A 7,893-nucleotide genomic window follows, 5' to 3' on the forward strand; every position below is an offset into this window, starting at 1 on the left:
ATTTATTATAAAAATGGCCCATGCGCCCAAATTTTTTACCGGGTTGAAGCAAAAAAAAAAAACGTCGGTTCCAGCAAAAAAAGCCAAAATTCCAGCAAAAAAAGCCAAAATTCCAGAAAAATTACCTCGCCATCACTAGCCACAACAAAAAAAACTCGTCGGTTCCAGCAAAAGGAAAAGCCGGTTCTAGCTCAAAATTGTGTCTGTTGTAGCATGTCGACTCCACGCCACCATAAACGCACCACCTCGCTCCAGCATCGGCTGCTGCCGCAGCTCATGTGACCACCATTTCTAGCAACGACTGTTGCCGGGGTTGCAACACGCAGCACCATGTCGGGGGCGTAGCTCGTAACTTGTGTCCTCGAGCTCATTGGTGTTTGTTGTGCTCGCGACAAGGCCGGGGGAGCACGCGGCGAGCGCGGGGCTTGTCGCAACAAGTCTACCGCCCGGTGGCGTCTCCGTGGGTGCGACTCAGGAGAGCAGGAGGTGGGGCCATCGACACGAGGAGCAGGAGGTGGGCGGCCGTCGACACGGGGGAGCAGGTGGGCGGTTGTCGACGCGAGGAAGATAGAGATGCGGGTGAGAGAGATGACACTGATTGACTAAGGAGATAAGGTATTAGTTGTGAGACGCATGATTAGTTTGGATCGAGCAGCCGACGCAAAGTTGGGCCAGTCCGCTATATAAATATTTTTCTATAAAGATCCATCGAAAGTACAAAGTATCTCAAATGTAATAACTATTACATCAAGGTCTTTGGACCACCGAATGACCAAATGTCGCCAGAACGACCCACTGAAATGCCAACTTCCCCTTTCTTATGTAAGCCTTTCCTTCTCTTTCAAATGATTGAACTTCAAGTTCCTAATCACATTATCGATGCTTCCATATGCCAGCCTTAATGACATACGTGTACGTGTTGCTTATATAATGCCAATGGTTCTTGTGGTGAATTTGCTGAAGTTCAAGCTTAGGTAAGTACGTGTTGTGGTCGTTGGGGCTAAAGCAGGTGAGGAGGAGTTGTACTTCAGATGTATTTTTTATTATGTTTAGGGTGTTTTGTACTTCCGATGAATCTTTATAATTGATCTGATATTTTTACAAAAATAAGAAAATTCACACCAATACATCAACAATTTATATCCGGTGATTCTAATTGGTGGGCTAATTATATATCAGGCTTGCCGATAGGGCTGAACTTATCAGTTAATCATATTTCACAACCTTAGATAATCCGTAAAAAGTATCGGATAATCCACATCCGATGGATATTATCGATACCATATTCGCTAGATATCCAGTTGACCAAAATCCGTATTTGCATCTATATCCGACGGATTCGTGCAATTGCAGACCATATCCTTAGAACCCGATGTGAGTACTGATACGGAACATGAATTATCTGTATCATTTACATCCCTAAGGGTAACCGACGTTATAAAAATATCTTTTATATATTAATTTTTCATAGTTAATATGTCCAGATACCATTATATTAACATAGGTTACGGAAAACTTTAAAGCAAAAAAAAAACTATTTAGCAATGATTTTTTAGTGTTCCTCAACCTCAGCCAGTTATTCTCCTGCACACTAAGTTTTATATTTGATTAATTTTTTGTAGCCCTAGTTCTATACCATCAAAAATAAAATAATTAAATGTAGCTAACATACCTTGTGGCCAAATTCTTGTACTCCCTCTGACTCCAAAAGAAGAAGGCTCATAATGTTTGTCTATAGTCAAGCGATGTAAAGTGGACCACCTTTGTAGGAAAAACTATCAATAACTATAATACTAAAAATATATTTACCCTAAAATAGTAATATTAAAAAAATATTATTATGTATTTACTGATACTAATTTGGCGTTCAAATTCTGGATAATTTTTTCTAGGAATTCAGTCAAAATTTGCACCGTTTGACTTGTTTGTCTTTGTTCCTTCTTATTTGGTCATTAGTACATATCTAAAACTAAAGAGTTTAGAAATTGTCCAATGATGATTAAACATTAGTATTGAATGCTTACATCTAACCTTATTTTAGTTTCCTCAATCCGTCTCATCATTGATCATAATGCAGTTATGCTTAAATTTGGTGCAAAATCATGCCTCTTCTGCACATGCTCATCTTATAAATTATTAATATCTCTTGCGCATCTATATATCCATCAAAACATGCTCATCATAACGTCGGAGGTGTTCGGGCTGAACCATTTTGGCACCGCCTTCAACACGGTGACCACAAGGTGAGCTTGCGTGCGCTGGTAAGCAATGCTTCGCATTATCTTTCATGATCATTGGCATGTGTATACTTTATCAGAACAAGGAAGTTCTATAGGCGAGTTATATACACGAGACTAGTGTCCTTTGTTTTGTAAACGACGCTTTGTTTTTGTTCTGTTCTTACAACAATATCATGTTACATTTAGTCAGGGCTGAAAGAATGCAGAATTGGGTTGCTAAATTAGTTAATTAATGAATGAACGGGCCAATTCAGATTTGGGTTGCTTAGAGCAACTCCAGCAGACCCCGCATCCCGCCGACCCGCATAACTCATTTGTAGTTCGCGCAAAATAACTTTTGAGGGCCGGCACGGGCTGGCACAGATGCGGACCCCGCATAATGGACCCATAAAAAGCATATTCACGGAATATACTTTTTTACGGGTCGGCTTATGCGGGTTCTGATCTGGCGCAGCTCGTCCCGGCCCGTAAAACTTAGATTGATCTATCATAATGCTTTTATTTGCTTTTGCAACAACTTTAGATACAAAATCACTAGTAGAAAACCACCCATTAGTCCCGGTTCGTAAGGGCCTTTAGTCCCGGTTCAGGAACCGAGACTAATGGGTCGTTACTAATACCTCAACCCATTAGTCCCGGTTCAAACACAAACTGGGACCAATGTGCCTCCACGTGGCCCTGTGCGCCGAGCCCAGTCAGGGGGCCTTTGGTCCCGGTTGGTGGCTCCAACAGGGACCAAAAGGCATCCACGCGTCTGCATTCCAGTGGCTGGGGTTTTTGTTTTTTTTTAAAAGGAGGGGGGTTGGGGGTTTTGGGGGCTTAATTTAGGTGTTTCGTATATTGTGTTAGCTAGCTAATTAATAGAGAGAAGTGTCCTCTCTTATGTCCGTGCTTGGTCGACGCTACGTAATATATATACATAAGTGATCGAGAGAACCATTCAGTACAGAAGTTCGTCATGCATACCGAGAGAAGTGATTGATCGACCTCTCCTTCTCCGAGAGATTGGTCGAAGAACAAGTTTTTTACTGGCTACATACATGTACAATATGTATAAGATCTCTTAATTACAAACCCCTAGCATTTGAAATGAAGTTCCACATGGTATTCTCCGGCTTTACTGATGACGTGTTCAAGAAAGAATCTCGCCAATTCCTCTTGAATTGCTTTCATGTGATCTGGTGGTAGGAGTTCATCCCGCATCTGCCACGTCTAATTAATTTGAAGAAGGGGGTTAATTAATACATATATATGAATGAAACTCAACAGAAATGATGGTGTAATAAAATGAAATTGTGAATATTATTGCTTACGCACTTCATATTGTCTTCTAGAGTAGCCCCGCTTGTTTTCCAAAGTCGCGTTGTGGATGAACTCGCACACGTAGTATCCATAGAAATCATTCCCTTCGTCCTGCCACAAGCACTTTACGAGAAATAGAGGTTAATCAAAATGATAATGAAGCATTATAAATTGCATTGATGAAAGTATAGCTTTAGAATCAACGGGAGATGCGCGCAACTAGCTAGCCAGTAGTACTTACTTTCGGGTATACATATCGCAGCTCCTTCGGCAGTCCCGGAGCTTGTGCGGTGAACTGTTTCCAAACCCTGCAAGACAAAGAAAATAATTATTATTACTTGAGATATCAGGAAATGAACAAAAAGTTGCCGATATGGTGCGATAATGATCGATTGAACTTACTTGCTGAGCATTTCAGTCATGTCCGCATAGGTGCTGGGATCTTTCCGTCTGGAGTCTAAGACGGTTACTAGTCCACGCTCAAGCTTAATCTCCAGAAGAATATAGCGGTACCTGCACACGCATGCATAACTCATCAATTACATTAACCTCTCGCTCGAGTAATAAGGGAAACCGAATATGCACATGACAGTAACACTCACGGGCCGTTGTAAGGAAAGAGTATGGTATCTTTGTTTTGATTTTTGATCAACGATTGTAGCAAGTTGTCCTCGGCCTCTTTGGCGTTCTTTTCAACCAGAAAAACATTTATGATATTTTTGTTAATGAACCCAATATCATAGATTTTTTTTGCACTCGACGATCTTCAATCTGCATAATATATTGAGGATAATTAATTATAAATACATGCAATGAAAGAGCCGAGCTATATATAGAGACTTAATGACAGAAATAGTACTTACAGGCAGTAGCAAAAGACCATTAATTTATCGGGGGCCTTTTGATTGAAGAACTCGAAGAACTCCTCAAATGGAACACACAGCAGATCATTTGAAACGAGGTCGTGCTCCTCTTTAATGTTCAGATACAAACTGTTCGTCCCCTCAGACTCTCTGCAGGTTTTCATGTACCAACTATGGAATCTTCGCATCATTGTTGTCAGAGATTTTTCATCTTTGACGAGAGGCTTCCCATACTCGTATCTGAATACGTCCACCTCCATGAAATTAGGAAGTGCATCGTCAGCCAGGTAATCTTCAAGATTGCCATAACCGGCCATCGTCCCCGGAGGATTAGACACATTGAGCGGGGGGCACGATTGCTGTGCTTGTTCGCCGAGCTGGGCAATTTTTTCCCCTTTGCTCGTTGTTCCTTTGACCTTTTACCACTGACAGTAGTTCCCGACCGCTTGGCTTGGAGATATGTCTGTTCAGTAATGCGCTCATAGTTGGTTCTCGGCGGAGACTTTGGTGGTTTCCTCAGGGCATCGAGAGTGCGCTTTGCTTTCACCGGATCTACCTTCTCCTCCGGAGGTGGATGTCTCTTTGCTTTCACCCCTTCAAAGAACTCCTTCACGTGGGCCTGCACGATCGTATTGTTTTCCTCCTTGGTCCTCTCATACGGTAACTTCTCTAGAGGCTTTAGAGGTGGACCGTATCTGTATTGCCTCTCTCTTCTTGTGCTGCTAGACGCCGGAGCAGACGGAGCGGCTGCGGCGTCTGTCTTCTTTCGTGCTTGCTTACGAGACGGAGGAGAAGGACTACGATGCGCCGGAGCAGCCGGGGCGGCGGTGGGTCTCTTCCGCCCTTGCTGGCGAGGCAGAGAAGGAGGAGGCGGAGTGCCGCCATGCGCCGGAGAAGGAGGCGGAGTGTCGTCACCACGCGTGCCCTGATCGTCACTCACCGGAGGAGGAGGCGGTGGAGGAGGCGGAGTGCCTTGACTCGCCAGAGGAGGAGGAGGAGGCGGAGGCGTCCAGTTCAGAAGGTTGATGAGCTCCTTCCGCCATAGGCATGGAGTCTTCAGAGCAGAACCCAGCCTAGTCTCCCCTTCACCGGTAGGGTGCTCAAGCGCGAGGTCCTCAAATCCCTCCGTTATTTCATCCACCATCACCTTAGCAAATCCTCTGGAATCGGCTGGCAGTGATAAGTTGTGCCGGGTCCACTAGGATAAACTTGGCCAACAGCCGCCTTGACCTTCAAATTCATGCATCGCGCCATCATGTGGAAATTTTGAGACTCCGTGATACCATCCACGGGATAGCTGGCAGGAGCCGTCAAGACATGCTCCGGCTGAAGCAGCTCGGTGGAAGCAACGCTGCTTCTCCGCTGAGATGGCGGGGTAGCTTCGGGGGAAGCATCGGCATGTCGTTTGTTGCGATCTGCTGCTTCTCGTTCCTCTTCTCGATCCTCTAGCCCCATTACCCTTCCAAGCAGCGCCTGCATTTGGTCCTGCTCCAGTTTCTTCCTCCTCTCGTGGGTTTTGTAACCCCCTGCGTCCGGAAAACCAACCTTCCACGGAAGGGAGTCTGGCGTGCCTCGTGTCCGTCCAGGGTGCTCGGGATTCCCAAGGGCCATTGTGAGCTCGTCCTTCTCCCTGTTTGGAAGGAACGTCCCTCGCTGTGATGCATCGATATAGTGTCGAAGGTTCTTGACTGGTGTTTGCAGTTGCTCGTCCGTCCACTAACACTGCCCTGTTACAGGGGCCAAGGTTCCGCCAGCCCCGAAGAACCAAGTCCGGCAACGGTCTGGCCAGCGCATTGTCTTTGGTTCGATCCCTTTTTCAAGCAGATCATGCTCAGCCTTGGACCACTTAGGGCGGGCTTTGAGGTAGCCACCTGACCCCGTGCGATGGTGAAGCTTCTTCTTCGCAGCATTTTTCTTGTTTGTCTCCGACATCTTCTTACTCTTTTCTGATGTCTTGTGGGCCACAAATGCGGGCCAGTGATCTTTGATCTTCTCATATTTGCCGATGAATTCTGGTGTCTCTTTTTTTCTTGACAAACTGGTTCAGCTCTTTCCTCCACCTCCTCATTAGGCCTGCCATCTTCTTAAGAGCACAAGACTTGATTAATTGCTCTTTAACTGGCTTCTCCGGATTCTCCTCTGGCGGTAGGGTGAAATTTGACTTCAGCTCAGTCCAAAGATCTTCTTTCTGCATATCATTGACATAAGACACCTCAGCGTCTTCATCCTTAGCAGGCTTATACCATTGCTGGATGCTGATCGGGGTCCTGTCCCTAACAAGAACCCCGCACTGAGCAGAAAATGCCTTCTTTGTCCGGATGGGTTCAATCGGTTCGCCGTCGGGCGCGATTTCTATGATCTCAAACTTTTCATCCGAGCTCAACTTTTTCTTCGGGCCTCGTCTCCTTACCGAAGTTGTGCTCGATCCGGAGGGCTAGAAATTATAAGGAAGAAAGACGACAGTAATTAATATGTGTACATATACCAAAACAATGGATGCATCAATTAACTTGTCAGCACGGGATTAACTAATATATATATATACCTGGCCGGACTCGGTTCGGTGACCGGAGCAGTCAGCACGGTCTCCTTCGTCTTGTACCTCCATTGTGTCACCGGAGCCATCATGAACATAGTCCTCCTCTTGTATCGGCATTAATGGGTCGAAGACATCATAAACATAGCCCTCTTCTTCATCCAGGTGACCATCGGTGTCGATGAGAAATGACGCAACATCATCACTTCCATTTGCGATTATGTCCCCCAACATCACTTCTGTATCTTCGTCTCGGGAGTGCTTCATAGTTTCTGCAAATATTTACAACATGTCAATTATTATTCAAACATGGTACATAGTGGCAAACGTAGAACTAGCTAGCTAATCACAATAAGGAATCATGTTAGTGGCCTCAACGCTGCTTCTCTAGGGTTTGGGGTCGCCTCGACACAAAGCTTCAAGGGTTTGGGGTGGCCTCGACGATAACGCTCTTTTAACTTGATAAATTTGGGTGGCCTCGAGAGAGTTAATTTGTTGGGTAGGGGCCTGGCGGGAGGGGGTAGGAGACCTGCAACATCGTTTTCTCTCTAGGGTTTGGGTGTCCTCGAGAGTTTTGGTCGAGCGAGAGGGCCGAGGGGGGTGCTGCAGTTGTATAAGTTATCATGGTCGAGAGGGGGTATATATATCGACCGCCCGTCATGTCGAAGTTATCTAGAGGGGGTTATATCGACAACGACGCGACATACATATACAAGGGAAAATAATGTTATCGGAGAGGGGGTATCGGTACCACCCCCTCGTGTTGAAGTTTCTTCTTTCTCCTTTCCTTTCTTTCTTCTTCTCCTCTTCTTTTTCTTCTTCTCCCTCGAGAAAGGAAAATAATTAAGGAAAAGGAAGAAAAGAGGAAGAAGGAAGAAGGAAGAAGAAGAAGAAGTAAAAGAAGAAAAAAAAAGAGGAGAAGAAGAAAGGAATAGAGGAGAAGAAGAAAAAA

Source organism: Triticum dicoccoides, chromosome 4A (genome assembly GCF_002162155.2).
Source record: "Triticum dicoccoides isolate Atlit2015 ecotype Zavitan chromosome 4A, WEW_v2.0, whole genome shotgun sequence".
Taxonomy (NCBI): domain Eukaryota; kingdom Viridiplantae; phylum Streptophyta; class Magnoliopsida; order Poales; family Poaceae; genus Triticum; species Triticum dicoccoides.